At 46.1% G+C, this 23,051-nt stretch overlaps 1 protein-coding gene across 1 annotated transcript in view; it reads left to right on the forward strand.

The window, feature by feature from the left end:
* Positions 1 to 23,051, forward strand: part of LOC141054869 (gap junction gamma-1 protein-like) — a 181,252-nt gene that overhangs the window by 52,200 nt on the left and 106,001 nt on the right. The window contains exon 2 of the mRNA XM_073551752.1: positions 12,022 to 12,111. The gene's annotated coding sequence lies outside the window, so the exon portion shown is untranslated. The remainder of the gene's footprint in view (positions 1 to 12,021; positions 12,112 to 23,051) is intronic.

Raw genomic sequence — 23,051 nt, forward strand, 5'->3', positions numbered from 1 at the left:
ACAGCTGGTATAATCCGGGCATCTACTGTATATAATTATATACGTACAGCTGGTATAACCTGGGCATCTCCTGTATATAATTATATATGTACAGCTGGTATAACCTGGGCATCTCCTGTATATAATTATATATGTACAGCTGGTATAACCTGGGCATCTCCTGTATATAATTATATATGTACAGCTCGTATAACCTGGGCATCTCCTGTATATAATAATATTTGTACAGCTGGTATAACCTGGGCGTCTCCTGTATATAATTATATATGTACAGCTGGTATAACCTGGGCGTCTCCTGTATATAATTATATTTGTTCAGCTGGTATAACCTGGGCATCTCCTGTATATAATTATGTATGTACAGCTGGTATAACCTGGGCATCTCCTGTATATAATTATATTTGTACAGCTGGTATAATCCGGGCATCTACTGTATATAATTATATACGTACAGCTGGTATAACCTGGGCATCTCCTGTATATAATTATATATGTACAGCTGGTATAACCTGGGCATCTCCTGTATATAATTATATATGTACAGCTGGTATAACCTGGGCATCTCCTGTATATAATTATATATGTACAGCTCGTATAACCTGGGCATCTCCTGTATATAATAATATTTGTACAGCTGGTATAACCTGGGCGTCTCCTGTATATAATTATATATGTACAGCTGGAATAACCTGGGCGTCTCCTGTATATAATTATATTTGTTCAGCTGGTATAACCTGGGCATCTCCTGTATATAATTATGTATGTACAGCTGGTATAACCTGGGCATCTCCTCTATATAATTATATATGTACAGCCGGTATAACCTGGGCACCTCCTGTATATAATTATATATGTGCAGGCTGTATAACCTGGGCACCTCCTGTATATAATTATACATGTACAGCCGGTATAACCTGGGCATCTCCTGTATATAATTATATATGTACAGCCGGTATAACCTGGGCATCTCCTGTATATAATTATATATGTACAGTCGGTACAACCTGGGCATCTCCTGTATATAATTATATATGTACAGCTTGTATAACCTGGGCATCTCCTGTATATAATTATATACGTACAGCTGGTATAACCTGGACATCTCCTGTATATAATTATATATGTACAGCCGGTATAACCTGGGCATCTCCTGTATATAATTATGTACAGCTGGTATAACCTGCGCATCTCCTGTATATCATTATATATGTACAGCCGGTATAACCCGGGCATCTCCTGTGTATAATTATATATGTACAGCTGGTATAACCCGGGCATCTCCTGTATATAATTATATATGTACAGCCGGTATAACCTGGGAATCTCCTGTATATAATTATATATGTGCAGCTGGTATAACCTGGGCATCTCCTGTATATAATTATATATGTGCAGCCGGTATAACCTGGGCATCTCCTGTATATAATTATATATGTACAGCTGGTATAACCTGGGTATCTCCTGTATCTAATTATATATGTACAGCCGGTATAACCTGGGCATCTCCTGTATATAATTATGTAGAGCCGGTATAACCTGGGTATCTCCTGTATATAATAATGTACAGCCGGTGTAAGCTGGGCATCTCCTGTATATAATTATATATGTGCAGCCGGTATAACCTGGGCATCTCCTGTATATAATTATATATGTACAGTTGGTACAACCTGGGCATCTCCTGTATATAATTATATATGTACAGCTTGTATAACCTGGGCATCTCCTGTATATAATTATATACCTACAGCTGGTATAACCTGGACATCTCCTGTACATAATTATATATGTACAGCCGGTATAACCTGGGCATCTCCTGTATATAATTATGTACAGCTGGTATAACCTGCGCATCTCCTGTATATCATTATATATGTACAGCCGGTATAACCCGGGCATCTCCTGTGTATAATTATATATGTACAGCTGGTATAACCCGGGCATCTCCTGTATATAATTATATATGTACAGACGGTATAACCTGGGAATCTCCTGTATATAATTATATATGTGCAGCTGGTATAACCCGGGCATCTCCTGTGTATAATTATATATGTACAGCCGGTATAACCTGGGAATCTCCTGTATATAATTATATACTTGCAGCTGGTATAACCCGGGCATCTCCTGTATATATATATGTACAGCCGGTATAACCTGGGAATCTCCTGTATATAATTATATATGTGCAGCTGGTATAACCCGGGCATCTCCTGTATATAATTATATATGTACAGCCGGTATAACCTGGGCATCTCCTGTATATAATTATATATGTGCAGCCTGTATAACCGGGGCATCTCCTGTATATAATTATATATGTGCAGCCGGTATAACCTGGACATCTCCTGTATATAATTATATATGTACAGCCGGTATAATCTGGAGATCTCCTGTATATAATTATATATGTACAGCTGGTATAACCTGGGCATCTCCTGTATATAATTATGTATGTACAGCCGGTATAACCTTGACATCTCCTGTATATAATTATATATGTGCAGCTGGTATAACCTGGGCATCTCCTGTATATAATTATATATTTGCAGCCGGTATAACCTGGGCATCTCCTGTATATAAATATATATGTACAGCTGGTATAAACTGGACATCTCCTGTATATAATTATATGCGTACAGCCGGTATAACCTGGGCATCTCCTGTATATAATTATATATGTACAGCCGATATAACCTGGCATCTGTATATAATTATATATGTGCAGCTGGTATAACCTGGGCATCTCCTGTATATAATTATATATGTACAGCTGGTATAACCTGGGCATCTCCTGTATGTTATTATATATGTACAGCTGGTATAACCTGGGCATCTCCTGTATATAATTATATATGTACAGCCGGTATAGCCTGGGTATCTCCTGTATGTTATTATATATGTACAGCTGGTATAACCTGGGCATCTCCTGTATATAATTATATATGTACAGCCGGTATAACCTGGGTATCTCCTGTATGTAATTATATATGTACAGCTGGTATAACCTGGGCATCTCCTGTATATAATTATATATGTACAGCTGGTATAACCTGGGTATCTCCTGTATGTAATTATATATGTACAGCCGGTATAATCTGGAGATCTCCTGTATATAATTATATATGTACAGCTGGTATAACCTGGGCATCTCCTGTATATAATTATGTATGTACAGCCGGTATAACCTTGACATCTCCTGTATATAATTATATATGTGCAGCTGGTATAACCTGGGCATCTCCTGTATATAATTATATATTTGCAGCCGGTATAACCTGGGCATCTCCTGTATATAAATATATATGTACAGCTGGTATAAACTGGACATCTCCTGTATATAATTATATGCGTACAGCCGGTATAACCTGGGCATCTCCTGTATATAATTATATATGTACAGCCGATATAACCTGGCATCTGTATATAATTATATATGTGCAGCTGGTATAACCTGGGCATCTCCTGTATATAATTATATATGTACAGCTGGTATAACCTGGGCATCTCCTGTATGTTATTATATATGTACAGCTGGTATAACCTGGGCATCTCCTGTATATAATTATATATGTACAGCCGGTATAGCCTGGGTATCTCCTGTATGTTATTATATATGTACAGCTGGTATAACCTGGGCATCTCCTGTATATAATTATATATGTACAGCCGGTATAACCTGGGTATCTCCTGTATGTAATTATATATGTACAGCTGGTATAACCTGGGCATCTCCTGTATATAATTATATATGTACAGCTGGTATAACCTGGGCATCTCCTGTATATAATTATATATGTACAGCCGGTATAGCCTGGGTATCTCCTGTATGTTATTATATATGTACAGCTGGTATAACCTGGGCATCTCCTGTATATAATTATATATGTACAGCCGGTATAACCTGGGTATCTCCTGTATGTAATTATATATGTACAGCTGGTATAACCTGGGCATCTCCTGTATATAATTATATATGTACAGCTGGTATAACCTGGGCATCTCCTATATCTAATATATAAAGCGCAAGTGTGTGTATGTATGTGTGTATGTCCGGGATAGACATCTGCACCGTCGCAGCTACAGCCACAAAATTTGGCACAGTCACACGTCTGGACCCCGAGAGCGTCCTAAGCTATCTTGTGAGGCTAAATTTTAACTCTGCGCGTTCCAATTCACCAAACAATTTTGCCCCTATCTACATACTGGGGAAAAAGTGTGTGCGCGTCAAGCCCCGCCCCTCATTATGATGTCATAATGGTTGCCATGGCGACGCTGATGTCATCACAGGTTGCAAGCCCTGCCGCCGCTCATGATGTCATAATGGTTGACTATGGCATGGAGATTGTGTGATGGGTATATGGGCACGGGACTATGGGATGGCGGATAATTATCATTTGCTATAACTAACCATAGTTTGTTACTATGCCCGGGAAGCGCCGGGCTCTTCAGCTAGTATAATTATATATGTACAGCTGGTATAACCTGGGCATCTCCTGTATATAATTATATATGTACAGCCGGTATAACCTGGGTATCTCCTGTATATAATTACTTATGTACAGCTGGTATAACCTGGGCATCTCCTGTATATAATTATATATGTACAGCCGGTATAACCTGGGCATCTCCTGTATATAATTATATATGTACAGCCGGTATAACCTGAACATCTCCTGTATATAATTATATATGTACAGCCGGTATAACCTGGGTATCTCCTGTATATAATTATATATGTACAGCTGGTATAACCTGGGCATCTCCTGTATATAATGATATATGTACAGCCGGTATAACCTGGGTATCTCCTGTATATAATTATATATGTACAGCTGGTATAACCTGGGCATCTCCTGTATATAATTATATATGTACAGCCGGTAAAACCTGGGCATCTCCTGTTTATAATTATATATGTACAGCCGGTATAACCTGGGTATCTCCTGTTTATAATTATATATGTACAGCTGGTATAACCTGGGCATCTCCTGTATATAATTGTATATGTACAGCTGGTATAACCTGGGCATCTCCTGTATATAATTGTATATGTACAGCTGGTATAACCTGGGCATCTCCTGTATGTAATTATATATGTACAGCCGGTAAAACCTGGGCATCTCCTGTATATAATTCTATATGTACAGCCGGTATAACCTGGGCATCTCCTGTATATAATTATATATGTACAGCTGGTATAACCTGGGCATCTCCTGTATATAATGATATATGTACAGCTGGTATAACCTGGGCATCTCCTGTATATAATTATATATGTACAGCCGGTATAACCTGGGCATCTCCTGTATATAATTGTATATGTACAGCTGGTATAACCTGGGCATCTCCTGTATATAATTATATATGTACAGCTGGTATAACCTGGACATCTCCTGTATATAATTATATATGTACAGCCGGTATAACCTGGACATCTCCTGTTTATAATTATATATGTACAGCCGGTATAACCTGGGTATCTCCTGTATATAATTATATATGTACAGCCTGTATAACCTGGACATCTCCTGTATATAATTATATATGTACAGCTGGTATAACCTGGGCATCTCCTGTATATAATTATATATGTACAGCTGGTATAACCTGGGCATCTCCTGTATATAATTATATATGTACATCTGGTATAACCTGGGCACCTCCTGTATATAATTATATATGTACAGCTGGTATAACCTGGGCATCTCCTGTATATAATTATATATGTACAGCTGGTATAACCTGGGCAGCTCCTGTATATAATTATATATGTACAGCTGGTATAACCTGGGCATCTCCTGTATATAATTATATATGTACAGCCGGTATAACCTGGACATCTCCTGTATATAATTATATATGTACAGCTGGTATAACCTGGGCATCTCCTGTATATAATTATATATGTACAGCCGGTATAACCTGGGCAGCTCCTGTATATAATTATATATGTACAGCCGGTATAACCTGGGCATCTCCTGTGTATAATTATATATGTACAGCCGGTATAACCTGGGCATCTCCTGTATATAATTGTATATGTACAGCCGGTATAACCTGGGCATCTCCTGTATATAATTATATATGTACAGCCGGTATAACCTGGGCATCTCCTGTATATAATTATATATGTACAGCCGGTATAACCTTGGCATCTCCTGTATATAATTATATATGTACAGCCGGTATAACCCGGGTATCTCCTGTATATAATTATATATGTACTGCCGGTATAATCTGGGCATCTCCTGTATATAGTTATATATGTACAGACGGTATAACCTGGGCATCTCCTGTATATAATTATATATGTACAGCTGGTATAACCTGGGCATCTCCTGTATATAATTTTATATGTACAGCCGGTATAACCTGGGCATCTCCTGTATATAATTATATATGTACAGCTGGTATAACCTGGGCATCTCCTATATGTAATTATATATGTACAGACGGTATATCCTGGGCATCTCCTGTATATAATTATATATGTACAGCTGGTATAACCTGGGCATCTCCTGTATATAATTTTATATGTACAGCCGGTATAACCTGGGCATCTCCTGTATATAATTATATATGTACAGCTGGTATAACCTGGGCATCTCCTGTATATAATTATATATGTACAGCTGGTATATCCTGGGCATCTCCTGTATATAATTATATATGTACAGCTGGTATAACCTGGGCATCTCCTGTATATAATTATATATGTACAGACGGTATATCCTGGGCATCTCCTGTATATAATTATATATGTACAGCCGGTATAATCTTGGACATCTCCTGTATATAATTATATATGTACAGCCGGTATAATCTTGGACATCTCCTGTATATTATATATTTGTAGCTGGTGTATCCGGGGCATTTTTAGTATGTATTTTTTATTGTGGTATACAGTGGGTACAGAAAGTATTCAGACCCCTTTACATTTTTCACTCTTGGTTTCATTGCAGCCATTTGGTAAATTCCAAAAAGTTCATTTTTTCTCATTAATGTGCACTCTGCACCCCATCTTGACTGAAAAGAACAACTAGAAATTTTTGCAAATTTATTAAAAAAGAAAAACAACTATCCACCCGTGCCTATTCGCTAGTTGAATGAGATGTCTGTGGTTGTTGATTCCGACCCTGTGGTCGGCGCTCATAGCAATGCAGTAATTCTGCCACATAGAGGCGATCTGAGCATGGCCTCTATGTAGCAGAGCCGATCAGGTTGTGGTTCAACAGCCTTCCATGGAGACTATTGAAGCATGCCAAAAGTGAAAGAAAAATAGTTTTAAAAATATGTATAATCCCCCCCCTTTCGCCCCATTCAAAATAAAACAATAATGAAAAAAAACCAAACCTACAGATATTAGGTATTGCTGCGTTCAGAATCGCCCGATCGGTAAACGACGTGGTGAGAAAACAATTGAAACGTCAGAATTACGTTTTTTGGTCGTTGCGACATTGCTCTATAATGCAATAACGGGCGATCAAAAGATCGTATCTGCATCAAAATGGTATCAATAAAAATGTCGGCTCGGCCCGCAAAACATAAGCCCTCATCCAACCCGAGATCACGAAAAGTGGAGACGCTATGGGTATCGGAGAATTGCGCATTTTTTTTTAAAGCAAACTTTGGAATGTTTTTTCACCCCTTAGATAATAAAGAGCCCAGCCATGTCTGGTGTCTGTGAACTCGTAATGACCGGGAGACTCATAATGGCAGTGTTAGCATCTAGTGAACCCGGCAAAAAAGCCAAAGACAAGTGTGGGACTGCACTATTTTTGCAATTTTACCGCACTTGAAATTTTGTTCCCGTTTTCTAGTACACAACACGGTAAAACCAATGGTGTCGTTCAAAACTACAACTTGTCCAGCAAAAAATAAGCCCTCACATGACGGCCATATTGACGGAAAAATAAAACCGTTATGGCTGTGGTAAGAAGGGGAGCGAAAAACGAAAACGCAAAACCTAAAAAAGCTCCAGTCATTAAGGGGTTAAACATGCGCTTTGGACCCACATGTCTTTAGACAGACGATCACCTCACTTACCTAACTCTCCCGTTTCCCTCTTTCTATATTTTCCTTAGAAGTTGCTCCCTTCTTCCTTTGGACTCCATGCACCCAGTAGCACTTGGTGACTGTACATGCACAGATCTTGGCGGGTGATGGATCATACATGTACATGCACCGAGCTAGGTGCTACAGGGGCGTCTCACAAAACTAGAATCTCATCAAAAAGTGAATTTACTTCAGTTCCTCAATACAGACAGTGCCTCTCCTGTATTCTATAGAGTCATTACACACGGAGTGATCTGTGTCACGGGTTTATTTCTGGTAATGATGATTATGGCTTACAGCCAATGAGAACCCAAAAGTCTTACATTAGAATTCTTTATAACACCAGCCTGAAAAATGATGGTAAAATCTGAAATGTTGTCCTACTGAAATGTATGATCAGTAAATGCCCTCAGTACTTGGTCGGGCTCCTTGTGCATCAATTACTGCATCAATGCAGCGTGGCATGGAGGCGATCAGCCTGTGGCACTGCTGAGGGGCTATGGAAGCCCAGGTTGCTTTGATAGCAGCCTTCAGCTCGTCTGCATTGTTGGGTCTGGTGTCTCTCCTCTTCCTCCTGACAATACTCCATAGATTCTCTATGGGTTAAGGTGAGGCGAGTTTGCTGCCAATCAGGCCCAGTGATACTGTTGTTTGTACACCAGGTATTGGTACTTTTGGCATTGCCCTAGGCAGGGATGGGCTACAAGACAATAGCAAGCAGCTTCGTGAGAAGGCATCGACTGTTGGCGCAATTATTAGAAAATGGAAGAAACACAAGCTTACTGTCAATCTTCCACGGTTTGGTGCTCCATGCGAGATCTCACCTCGTGGGGTAAGGATGACCCTGAAAAAGGTCAGGAGCTGCCGGTGTGGGGAATGGGGGCTCATGAGGTATCGAGGAGGGGGCACTGGAGCTGCCGATGAGGCACATTTGAGCTGCCGGTGTCGGGGAGACACACTTGAGCCGCCGTTGTCAGGGAGACACACATGAGCTGCCAGTGTCGGGGTGCACACATGAGCTGCCAGTGTCGGGGTGCACACATGAGCTGCCAGTGTCGGGGTGCACACATGAGCTGCCAGTGTCGGGGTGCACACATGAGCTGCTGGTGTCAGGGAGACAAACATGAGCTGCCGGGGTCGGGGGGCACACGTGAGCTGCCGATGTCGAGGTGAGGCACATGAGATGCCGGTGTACGGGGAGGCACACATGAGCTGCCGGTGTCGGGGTGCACACGAGCTGCCGGTGTCAGGGAGACAAACATGAGCTGCCGATGTCGGGGGGCACACGTGAGCTGCCGATGTCGGGGTGAGGCACATGAGATGCCGGTGTACGGGGAGGCACACATGAGCTGCCGGTGTCGGGGTGCACACATGAGCTACCGGTGTCGGGGTGCACACATGAGCTGCCAATGTCGGGGGGCACACATGAGCTGCCGATGTCGGGGGGCACACATGAGCTGCCGATGTCTGGGTGAGGCACATGAGATGCCGGTGTACGGGGAGGCACACATGAGCTGCCGGTGTTGGGGTGCACACATGAGCTGCCGGTGTCGGGGTGCACACGAGCTGCCGGTGTCAGGGAGACAAACATGAGCTGCCGATGTCGGGGGGCACACATGAGCTGCCGATGTCGGGGTGAGGCACATGAGATGCCGGTGTACGGGGAGGCACACATGAGCTGCCGATGTCGGGGGGGCACACATGAGCTGCCGATGTCTGGGTGAGGCACATGAGCTGCCGATGTACGGGGAGGCACACATGAGCTGCCGGTGCCGGGGTGCACACATGAGCTACCGGTGTCGGGGTGCACACATGAGCTGCCAATGTCGGGGGGCACACATGAGCTGCCGATGTCGGGGGGCACACATGAGCTGCCGATGTCTGGGTGAGGCACATGAGATGCCGATGTACGGGGAGGCACACCTGAGCTGCCGGTGTCGGGGTGCACACATGAGCTACCGGTGTCGGGGTGCACACATGAGCTGCCGATGTCGGGGTGAGGCACATGAGATGCCGGTGTACGGGGAGGCACACATGAGCTGCCGATGTCGGGGTGAGGCACATGAGATGCCGGTGTACGGGGAAGCACACATGAGCTGACGATGTCGGGGGGCACACATGAGCTGCCGATGTCGGGGGGCACACATGAGCTGCCGATGTCGGGGTGAGGCACATGAGATGCCGGTGTACGGGGAAGCACACATGAGCTGCCGATGTCGGGGTGAGGCACATGAGATGCCGGTGTACGGGGAGGCACACATGAGCTGCCGATGTCGGGGTGAGGCACATGAGATGCCGGTGTACGGGGAGGCACACATGAGCTGCCGATGTCGGGGTGAGGCACATGAGATGCCGGTGTACGGGGAAGCACACATGAGCGGACAATGTCGGGGTGAGGCACATGAGATGCCGGTGTACGGGGAGGCACACATGAGCTGCCGATGTCGGGGTGAGGCACATGAGATGCCGGTGTACGGGGAAGCACACATGAGCTGCCGATGTCGGGGGGCACACATGAGCTGCCGATGTCGGGGTGAGGCACATGAGATGCCGGTGTACGGGGAGGCACACATGAGCTGCCGATGTCGGGGTGAGGCACATGAGATGCCGGTGTACGGGGAAGCACACATGAGCTGACGATGTCGGGGGGCACACATGAGCTGCCGATGTCGGGGAGGCACACATGAGCTGCCGATGTCGGGGAGGCACACATGAGCTGCCGATGTCGGGGGGCACACATGAGCTGCCGATGTCAGGGAGACAAACATGAGCTGCCGATGTTGGGGTGACACACATGAGCTGCCGATGTCGGGGGGGCACACATGAGCTGCCGATGTCGGGGGGGCACACATGAGCTGCCGATGTCGGGGGGGCACACATGAGCTGCCGATGTCGGGGGGGCACACATGAGCTGCCGATGTCGGGGGGCACACATGAGCTGCCGATGTCAGGGAGACAAACATGAGGTGCCGATGTTGGGGTGCACACATGAGCTGCCGATGTCGGGGGGGCACACATGAGCTGCCGATGTCGGGGGGGCACACATGAGCTGCCGATGTCGGGGGGCACACATGAGCTGCCGATGTCGGGGAGGCACACATGAGCTGCCGATGTCGGGGGGCACACATGAGCTGCCGATGTCGGGGGGGCACACATGAGCTGCCGATGTCGGGGGGCACACATGAGCTGCCGATGTCAGGGAGACAAACATGAGCTGCCGATGTTGGGGTGACACACATGAGCTGCCGATGTCGGGGGGGCACACATGAGCTGCCGATGTCGGGGGGGCACACATGAGCTGCCGATGTCGGGGGGCACACATGAGCTGCCGATGTCGGGGAGGCACACATGAGCTGCCGATGTCGGGGGGCACACATGAGCTGCCGATGTCAGGGAGACAAACATGAGGTGCCGATGTTGGGGTGCACACATGAGCTGCCGGTGTCGGGTGACACACATGAGCTGCCGATGTCGGGGGGGCACACATGAGCTGCCGATGTCGGGGGGGCACACATGAGCTGCCGATGTCGGGGGGGCACACATGAGCTGCCGGTGTCAGGGCTACATGTCGTCGATGTAATATGTCGCCCACTGAAGCTTTTGTAGATATATTCTAGCCTCCTTGTCCATTTATGAGGGAAAATGTTCTTTGAAACCAAGAATTGTCAGAAAGTGGAAACTGTTGTGTTCAGTGAGATATTGATGACGGGGGTGTACTTATTTATGCTGAGCCCTGTGTCCCGCTGGTATAACCTGGGTACTTTCTCTGGTCACTGTGTGGCCGGCCCTCAGCCGTGTATTGCCCCCATGTCTGTAGTGTTCCTCCTCCTGGCATGTCTGGTGTCAGGTACGGGGTTGGGGTCCCTCTCCTCTGTACTGTCCTACGCTGACACAATGCGCCGGCTCTGCTACAATGCGGCCATTGATGACCTCGCCTGAATGTTGCATTGTCTTCTTGTCCCGCAGCACCAGTCTCTTCAGGAGAAGCTGCCTCCCTGGGATGCTGAGAGGGTCCGGGGGTCCGAAGACTCTTGACACTTTCCACATAGAGAGAAGGTACCGTCATATAACCTGTGTGTATCTGTAGTCACAGTGTGTGAATGTATCCGAGCTATCGCTGAGATACAGTATCCGAGACATGTTCCGCTCATCACCTGTTCGCTAAACTTCTAGTCGTCCATGTTCTCCTAAAGGTGGCTCCAGCCTGCAATACAGAGGTGGGTGGGGGCTCCTACCTGCAATACAGAGGTGGGTGGGGGCTCCTACCTGCAATACAGAGGTGGGTGGGGGGCCCCAGCCTGCAATACAGAGGTGGGTGGGGGCGCCTACATGTAATACAGAGGTGGGTGGGGGGCTCCAGCCTGCAATACAGAGGTGGATGGGGGGCTCCAGCCTGCACTACAGAGGTGGGTGGGGGGCCCCTGCCTGCAATACAGAGGTGGGTGGGGGGCCCCTGCCTGCAATACAGAGGTGGGTGGGGGGGGCTCCTACAGTTAGGTCCATATATATTTGGTCAGAGACAAAATTTTTCTAGTTTTGGTTCTAGACATTACCACAATGAATTTTCAACAAAACAATTCAGCTGCAGTTGACGTTCAGACTTTCAGCTTTCATTTGAGGGTGTCCACATTAACATTGGATGAAGGGTTTAGGAGTTTCAGCTCCTTAACATGTGCCACCCTGGTTTTAAAGGGACCAAAAGTAATTGGACAGATTACATAATTGTAAATAAAATGTTCATTTCTAGTACTTGGCTGAAAACCCTTTGTTGGCAATGACTGCCTGAAGTCTTGAACTCATGGACATCACCAGACGCTGTGTTTCCTCCTTTTTGATGCTCTGCCAGGCCTTCACTGCGGTGGTTTTCAGTTGCTGTTTGTTTGTGGGCCTTTCTGTCGGAAGTTTAGTCTTTAACAAGTGACATGCTCCATTGGGTTGAGATCAGGTGACTTGGCCATTCCAGAATATTCCACATCTTTGCTTTAATAAACTCCTGGGTTGCTTTTGCTTTATGTTTTGGGTCATTGTCCATCTGTAGTATGAAACGACGACCAATCAGTGTGGCTGCATTTGGCTGGATCTGAGCGCACAGTATGGCTCTGAAGACCTCAGAATTCATTCGGCTGCTTCTGTCCTGTGTCACATCATCAATAAACACTAGTGACCCAGTGCCACTGGCAGCCATGCATGCCCCAGCCATCACACTGCCTCCGCCGTGTCTTACAGATGATGTGGTATGCTTTGGATCATGAGCTGTACCACGCCTTCGCCATACTTTTCTCTTTCCATCATTCTGGTAGAGGTTGATCTTGGTTTCATCTGTCCAAAGAATGTTCTTCCAGAACTGTGCTGGCTTTTTTAGATGTTTTTTAGCAGAGTCCAGTCTGGCCTTGTGATTCTTGATGCTTATGAGTGGCTTGCACCGTGCAGTGACCCCTCTGTATTTACTTTCATGCAGTCTTCGCTTTATGGTAGATTTGGATATTGATACGCCTCCTGGAGAGTGTTGGTCACTTGGTTGGCTGTTGTGAAGGGGTTTCTCTTCACCATGGAGACTATTCTGCGATCATCCACCACTGTTGTCTTCCGTGGGCGCCCAGGTCTTTTTGCATTGATGAGTTCACCAGTGCTTTCCTTCTTTCTCAGGATGTACCAAACTGTAGATTTTGCCGCTCCTAATGTTGTAGCAATTTCTCGGATGGGTTTTTTCTGTTTTTGCAGCTTAAGGATGGCTTGTTTCACCTGCATGGAGAGCTCCTTTGACCGCATGTTTCCTTCACAGCAAAACCTTCCAAATGCAAGCACCACACCTCAAATCAACTCCAGGCCTTTTATCTGCTTAATTGAGAATGACATAATGAGGGGATTACCCACACCTGTCCATGAAATAGCCTTGGAGTCAATTGTCCAATTACTTTTGGTCCCTATAAAAACAGGGTGACACATGTTAAGGAGCTGAAACTCCTAAACCCTTCATCCAATGTTAATGTGGATACCCTCAAATGAAAGATGAAAGTCTGAACTTCAACTGCAGCTGAATTGTTTTGTTTAAAATTCATTGTGGTAATGTCTAGAACCAAAATTAGAAAAATGTCTGTCCAAATATATATGGACCTAACTGTACCTGCAATACAGAGGTGAGTGGGGGGCGCCTACCTGCAATACAGAGGTGAGTGGGGGGCGCCTACCTGCAATACAGAGGTGAGTGGGGGGTGCCTACCTGCAATACAGAGGTGAGTGGGGGGTGCCTACCTGCAATACAGAGGTGAGTGGGGGGCGCCTACCTGCAATACAGAGGTGAGTGGGGGGCGCCTACCTGCAATACAGAGGTGAGTGGGGGGCGCCTACCTGCAATACAGAGGTGAGTGGGGGGCGCCTACCTGCAATACAGAGGTGAGTGGGGGGCGCCTACCTGCAATACAGAGGTGAGTGGGGGGCGCCTACCTGCAATACAGAGGTGAGTGGGGGGTGCCTACCTGCAATACAGAGGTGAGTGGGGGGCGCCTACCTGCAATACAGAGGTGAGTGGGGGGCGCCTACCTGCAATACAGAGGTGAGTGGGGGGCGCCTACCTGCAATACAGAGGTGAGTGGGGGGCGCCTACCTGCAATACAGAGGTGAGTGGGGGGCGCCTACCTGCAATACAGAGGTGAGTGGAGGGCGCCTACCTGCAATACAGAGGTGAGTGGGGGGCGCCTACCTGCAATACATAGGTGGGTGGGGGCGCCTACCTGCAATACAGATGTGGGGGGCTCCCGCTTACTACTGGACCCTCTAAGACGGGTGGGCAATTAATTTTCCTAAGTGGCCACATGAGACTGTGAATGTTGTGGAGGCCGAACCAATAGGTTGAAATGAATTCTACTCAATATTAATATTGATATATAATAATTATTATATTATTGATTATATTAATACTAGATGGAGGCCCGCTGCTATCGCATCAGGAGGGCGGTAATGTCACGATGGCGGCAGGCTTTCTCTCCCCCCCCATGTGCTCACCCACCTATCCACTCTCTCTTTCCCCATGTGCTGACTTCTCCTGTCTGTGCTCTCTTCTTTGGCCTGTCTACCCCTTGTGCTGTCCCCCTTGTCTGCTGTCTCTCTCCTTCCTGTGCTGTGTTCTCCCCTCTTGTGCTGTTCCGATTGAGCTGTCTCCCCCCTGCGCTCTGTGTCTCTCACCCCTGTGTGCTTTCTCTCTCCCCCATCTGCTGTCTTCTCCTCTCATGTCATCTCTTGTTTGATCTGTGTACCCCATCACTAAACAGTCAGTGCAAAGCATGTCAGGAGGAATTTCTATTTAAAGGGGTTTTCCCACGAACGAAAGTTCATTCTAAAAATTGTCTGTCTGACCGTGTACAGAACATACCATAGCTCCTGGGCAGGGGAGGAAGCAGACAACAATACTGACATTACAGCAGGGGATCACAGGGGATTCATTTTGTGAGGTAAAATATTGTTTAGAAACAGTCAGTGAAATATTTTACCTCACAGAATGTATCCTCTGTGATCTCCTGCTGTAATGTCAGTACTGTTGTCTGCTTCCTCCCCTGCCCAGGAGCTGTGGTATGTTCTGTACACGGTCAGACAGACAATTCTTAGAATGAACTTTCGTTTGCGGGAAAACCCCTTTAATGTGACCGGCTTCCTCTGCCTGTAGACACGTCGCTCATCTGCCTCCGGGATCAGCCGAATGATTCACTGCGCCTGCATGGAATTCGCGCAGTGTGACGGTGTTCCGCTGGTGGTACCGCGCAATAAGTTGGTACCAGCAGCAGTTTCCATATTGAGAGACCCATCACTTGAGCGTCCCAATATGGCAGTCGGTGAACTTCCTCCGCTTGGAATGCTGGGATATGGTGACATCTGGACAGAATAGGAAATGAAAACATTACAAGGCAATTATATAGATAGGTTATATCACTTAATATTAAGCAGAATTAAGTATGCTGACACCCCCTATATATTGTTTGAACCCGAGTATGACGTGAGCCCCCCAAATCCCCTGATGTACTGTAATAGCTCCCACACCCCACATGCAGCATGAGCTCCACACGGCCTCCCTATATATAGTGCATGAGCCCCACACGGCCTCCCTATATATAGTGCATGAGCCCCACACGGCCTCCCTATATATAGTGCATGAGCCCCACACAGCCTCCCTATATATAGTGCATGAGCCCCACACGGCCTCCCTATATATAGTGCATGAGCCCCACACGGCCTCCCTATATATAGTGCATGAGCCCCACACGGCCTCCCTATATATAGTGCATGAGCCCCACACGGCCTCCCTATATATAGTGCATGAGCCCCACACGGCCTCCCTATATATAGTGCATGAGCCCCACACGGCCTCCCTATATATAGTGCATGAGCCCCACACAGCCTCCCTATATATAGTGCATGAGCCCCACACGGCCTCCCTATATATAGTGCATGAGCCCCACACGGCCTCCCTATATATAGTGCATGAGCCCCACACGGCCTCCCTATATATAGTGCATGAGCCCCACACGGCCTCCCTATATATAGTGCATGAGCCCCACACGGCCTCTCTATATATAGTGCATGAGCCCCACACAGCCTCCCTATATATAGTGCATGAGCCCCACACGGCCTCCCTATATATAGTGCATGAGCCCCACACGGCCTCCCTATATATAGTGCATGAGCCCCACACGGCCTCCCTATATATAGTGCATGAGCCCCACACAGCCTCCCTATATATAGTGCATGAGCCCCACACAGCCTCCCTATATATAGTGCATGAGCCCCACACAGCCTCCCTATATATAGTGCATGAGCTCCACACGGCCTCCCTATATATAGTGCATGAGCCCCACACTGCCTCCCTATATATAGTACATGAGCCCCACACGGCCTCCCTATATATAGTGCATGAGCCCCACACGGCCTCCCTATATATAGTGCATGAGCCCCACACGGCCTCCCTATATATAGTGCATGAGCCCCACACGGCCTCCCTATATATAGTGCATGAGCCCCACATGGCCTCCCTATATATAGTGCATGAGCCCCACACTGCCTCCCTATATATAGTACATGAGCCCCACACGGCCTCCCTGTATATAGTGCATGAGCCCCACACGGCCTCCCTATATATAGTGCATGAGCCCCACACGGCCTCCCTATATATAGTGCATGAGCCCCACACGGCCTCCCTATATATAGTGCATGAGCCCCACACGGCCTCCCTATATATAGTGCATGAGCCCCACACGGCCTCCCTATATATAGTGCATGAGCCCCACACAGCCTCCCTATATATAGTGCATGAGCCCCACATGGCCTCCCTATATATAGTGCATGAGCCCCACACGGCCTCCCTATATATAGAATCATAGAATCGTAGAGTTGGAAGGGACCTCCTGGGCCATCTGGTCCAACCCCCTGCTCAAAGCAGGATTCGCTAAATCATCCCAGTCAGATGTCTGTCCAGCCTCTGTTTGAAGACTTCCATTGAAGGAGAACTCACCACTTCTCGTGGCAGCCTGTTCCACTCATTGATCACTCTAACTGTCAAAAAGTTTTTTCTAATATCTAATCTGTGTCTCTTCCCATTCAGTTTCATCCCATTGCTTCTAGTCTTTCCTTGTGCAAATGAGAATAAAGTTGATCCTTCTACAATGTGACAGCCCTTTAGATATTTGTAGACAGCTATTAAGTCTCCTCTCAGTCTTCTCTTTTGCAAACTAAACATTCCCAAATCCTGCAACCTTTCCTCATAAGACAGGGTTTGCAGACCGGTCACCATTCTGGTCGCTCTTTTCTGAACTTGCTCCAGTTTGTTGATGTCTTTTTTAAAATGTGGTGCCCAAAACTGGACACAATATTCCAGATGAGGTCTGACCAAAGAGGAGTAGAGGGAAATAATGACTTCACGTGATCTAGACTGTATGCTTCTGTTAATACATCCTAGAATTGCATTTGCCTTTTTTGCTGCTGCATCACACTGTTGACTCATATTCAGTCTGTGATCTATTAGTATACCAAAGTCTTTTTCACATGTGCTGTCACTTAGCCCTATTCCTCCCATTCTATATATGCTTTTTTCATTTTTATTGCCCAGATGTAGTACTTTGCTTTTCTCCCTGTTAAAAACCATTCTGTTAGTTGCTGCCCACTTCTCCAGTTTATTTAAATCTTTTTGAATCCTCTCTCTCTCCTCTCTAGTATTAGCTATCCCTCCTAGCTTTGTGTCATCAGCAAATTTAATCAGTTTACCCTCAATTCCTTCATCTAAATCGTTGATAAAGATGTTGAACAATACAGGGCCCAGGACAGAGCCCTGTGGTACCCCACTTGAGACATTCTTCCAACTGGAAGCCAATGTGCAGCCATTTATGACCACTCTTTGGGTCCGATCACTAAGCCAGTTATGAATCCACCTAACAGTTGCCTTGTCCATTCCATACTTAGTCATTTTTTCAATAAGGATTGTATGAGAGACTTTGTCAAATGCTTTGCTGAAGTCAAGATATACTATATCTACAGCATTTCCTTGATCCACCCAATCCGTGATACCGTCATAGAAGGAAATTAAGTTAGTCTGACATGACTTATCAGTTACAAACCCATGCTGACTCTGTTTAATCACTTCATTCTTATCCAGGTACTGACATACATGTTGTTTAATAATTTGTTCAAAGATCTTTCCTGGTATAGAAGTCAGACTCACCGGCCTATAGTTGCCTGGGTCCACCTTCTTCCCCTTTTTGAAGATAGGAACAACATTTGCTCTTCTCCAGTCTTCTGGCACTTCTCCTGTTCTCCAAGAATTTTCAAAGATTATGGAGAGGGCTCAAAAATTTCTTCTGCTATCTCCTTCAGTACTCTGGGGTGTAATTCATCTGGACCTGGAGACTTGAATTCATTTAGGTTAGCTAAGTGTTTCCTCACTATCTTTCTGTTTATAGATATCCTGGATTCTTCTATTCCCTTAATAGGACAGTGAATAACAGTTGATGTTGCATTTCCTTTCTGAGAGAAAACAGATGCAAAATAGGAATTTAAAAGTTCAGCCTTCTCAACATCCTGTCTTACCATTTCATCATTTTCATCCTGTAAAAATACTATAGCATCTTTGACTTTTCTTTTACTTTTGACATATCCCCAAAATCCTTTATTATTGCTTTTGACATCTCTTGCAAGCCTCAGTTCATTTTCAGCTTTAGCTAATCTGATTTGTGCCCTGCAGGTTCTGCAGACAGCATTATATTCTTCTTTAGATATGCCTCCCTCTTTCCATTTTATAAACATTTTTTTCTTCCTTTTTAGCATGTGCTTAAGTTCTGTGTTCATCCATCCTGGTTTCCTTAAATGCTTCCTATTCTTCCCTCTTTTCGGAATTGTTAACAACTGTGCATTGAGAATTTCATTTTTCAAGATTTCCCATCCTTCCTGGACATTTTTGTCTTTAAGGATATCCAGCCATTGGATCCCTCCAATTCTCTTTCTGAATCCCTTAAAATCTGCCTTTCTGAAATCTAACCTTGACGTCTGAGTCTTCACAGGTCTTCCACCTCTAGTTATCCAAAATTCTAAAATAGCATGGTCGCTACCTCCTAGGGTTCCAGCCACTTTTACCTCCTCAACCATTTCCTCCCTGTTTATAAGGATTAGATCCAAGGTAGCAGTTCCCCTTGTTTTCTCCCTTACCTTTTGGAAGATAAAGTTGTCAGCAAGAGAGGATAAGAATTTCCTTGACCTGTTAGTTTTGCCTGAGAGAGATTCCCAACAAATGTCTGGATAGTTGAAATCTCCCATGACAACCATGTCATATTTTTTGGAGAACTTGGCCATTTGATGCATAAAGAGTTCATCCATATCTTCAGCTTGCACAGGCAGCCTGTAGTAAATGCCTACAATGGTGTTCTTTCCATTGTTCTGTCCTTGTATTCTTACCCAAACAGTTTCCACAGAACTCCCAGTCTCTGAGGCTTCAATCTCTGTGCAGATATACGCGTTTCGAACATACAATGCGACACCCCCTCCTCGTTTATCAAGTCTGTTTCTTGCAAATAAGTTGTATCCTTCTAGTCTTGTATTCCAATCATGTGTATCGTCCCACCAAGTTTCAGTGATTCCAATGACATCATATTTCTTTTCCTGTGTTAGTAGTTCCAATTCTCCTTGTTTGTTGCCCATGCTTTGTGCATTAGTATAGAAACATTTTAGTTTGTGATTGGTTTCTCTTTCTCCAATATTTTTATTAATTAGATTCTTTCGTCTTTGTTCTTCCTTTCCACTTCTAATAGCAGAGTTCTCAATAGCATTTGTCAGGTGTATGGCATTTTCTGGTCTTTTGCTTCCCTTCCCATGTTGTTCTAGTTTAAAGCTCTCCTTACAAGTGTAGCAAGGCGACTTCCAAATACATGCTTTCCAGTCTTCGTAAGGTGCACCCCATCTCTAGCAAGTAGTCCATCGTATAAGTAGTTCACTCCGTGATCCAGAAATCCAAATCGTTGCTGACGGCACCATCGACGTAGCCAGTTGTTCACCTGCAGAATCTTATTCCACCTCCTTGTTCCATGGCCATCCACTGGGAGGATGGAAGAGAAGACCACCTGCGCTCCCAGTTCTTTCACTTTCTTGCCTAAGTCTTCAAAGTCTCTGCAGATGGTTTCCAGGTCGTTTCTTGCGGTGTCATTTGTCCCCACATGTAGTAGCAGGAATGGGTAGTCATCTGTAGGTCTGAAGAGTCCTGATATCCTGTCAGACACATCTTTAATTTTTGCACCTGGAAGACAGCACATTTCTCTTGTAGTTATATCCGGTCTGCAGATAGCGGCCTCTGTTCCTCTCAGCAGGGAATCCCCCATGACCACCACTCTCCGTTTCTTCTTCACAACATTTTTCTTTCTCCATCCAGGAGGACTCTGAAGGCGTACAAGGTTGCTGTTTGTTGGCAGAGTCTTATCCTGATGTATTTCTTCATCGTTTTCCTGCGTGAGAGCCTGGTACTGGTTCCTGAGCAGTATGGGTGCTGACTGCCTCCTGATCCTCCTGCTTCTCTGGGTCACATGTCTCCATTCCTCTGTTTCTTCAGGTGCACTTCGAATTTCTTCTCTTTCTGTAACATGAAGAGATAATTCTGCTCTGTCCAAGAACTCTTCACCTTCCTTAATGATCTTCAACGTAGCTAACCTCTCTTCGAGATTTTGCAACTTTTCCTCCAACAGGGACACAAGCTTGCATTTGTGGCATGTGAAGTTTGGCTTTTCCACTGGTAAATCTGTGAACATGTAGCAAGAAATGCAGCTCACCAAATGGCTCCTGGCCTCTTCCATCTTGAGATTTCTTAAAAACGATGAAAGATGAGCCAAGTGCATGAGCCCCACACGGCCTCCCTATATATAGTGCATGAGCCCCACACGGCCTCCCTATATATAGTGCATGAGCCCCACACGGCCTCTCTATATATAGTGCATGATCCCCACACGGCCTCCCTATATATAGTGCATGAGCCCCACACGGCCTCCCTATATATAGTGCATGAGCCCCACACGGCCTCTCTATATATAGTGCATGAGCCCCACACTGCCTCCCTATATATAGTGCATGAGCCCCACACGGCCTCCCTATATATAGTGCATGAGCCCCACACGGCCTCCCTATATATAGTGCATGAGCCCCACACGGCCTCCCTATTTATAGTGCATGAGCCCCACACGGCCTCCCTATATATAGTGCATGAGCCCCACACTGCCTCCCTATATATAGTGCATGAGCCCCACACGGCCTCCCTATATATAGTGCATGAGCCCCACACGGCCTCCCTATATATAGTGCATGAGCCCCACACGGCCTCCCTATATATAGTGCATGAGCCCCACACGGCCTCCCTATATATAGTGCATGAGCCCCACACGGCCTCCCTATATATAGTGCATGAGCCCCACATGGCCTCCCTATATATAGTGCATGAGCCCCACAAGGCCTCCCTATATATAGTGCATGAGCCCCACACAGCCTCCCTATATATAGTGCATGAGCCCCACACGGCCTCTCTATATATAGTGCATGAGCCCCACACGGCCTCCCTATATATAGTGCATGAGCTCCACACGGCCTCCCTATATATAGTGCATGAGCCCCACACTGCCTCCCTATATATAGTACATGAGCCCCACACGGCCTCCCTATATATAGTGCATGAGCCCCACACGGCCTCCCTATATATAGTGCATGAGCCCACACGGCCTCCCTATATATAGTGCATGAGCCCCACACGGCCTCCCTATATATAGTGCATGAGCCCCACACTGCCTCCCTATATATAGTGCATGAGCCCCACACGGCCTCCCTATATATAGTGCATGAGCCCCACACGGCCTCCCTATATATAGTGCATGAGCCCACACGGCCTCCCTATATATAGTGCATGAGCCCCACACTGCCTCCCTATATATAGTGCATGAGCCCCACACGGCCTCCCTATATATAGTGCATGAGCCCCACACGGCCTCCCTATATATAGTGCATGAGCCCCACACTGCCTCCCTATATATAGTGCATGAGCCCACACGGCCTCCCTATATATAGTGCATGAGCCCCACACGGCCTCCCTATATATAGTGCATGAGCCCCACACGGCCTCCCTATATATAGTGCATGAGCCCCACACGGCCTCCCTATATATAGTGCATGAGCCCCACACGGCCTCCCTATATATAGTGCATGAGCCCCACACGGCCTCCCTATATATAGTGCATGAGCCCCACACGGCCTCCCTATATATAGTGCATGAGCCCCACACGGCCTCCCTATATATAGTGCATGAGCCCCACACGGCCTCCCTATATATAGTGCATGAGCCCCACACGGCCTCCCTATATATAGTGCATGAGCCCCACATGGCCTCCCTATATATAGTGCATGAGCCCCACACGGCCTCCCTATATATAGTGCATGAGCCCCTCACGGCCTCCCTATATATAGTGCATGAGCCCCACACGGCCTCCCTATATATA

This window comes from Dendrobates tinctorius, unplaced genomic scaffold, assembly GCF_039654945.1.
Source record: "Dendrobates tinctorius isolate UK_male_01 unplaced genomic scaffold, ASM3965494v1 ptg000179l, whole genome shotgun sequence".
Taxonomy (NCBI): domain Eukaryota; kingdom Metazoa; phylum Chordata; class Amphibia; order Anura; family Dendrobatidae; genus Dendrobates; species Dendrobates tinctorius.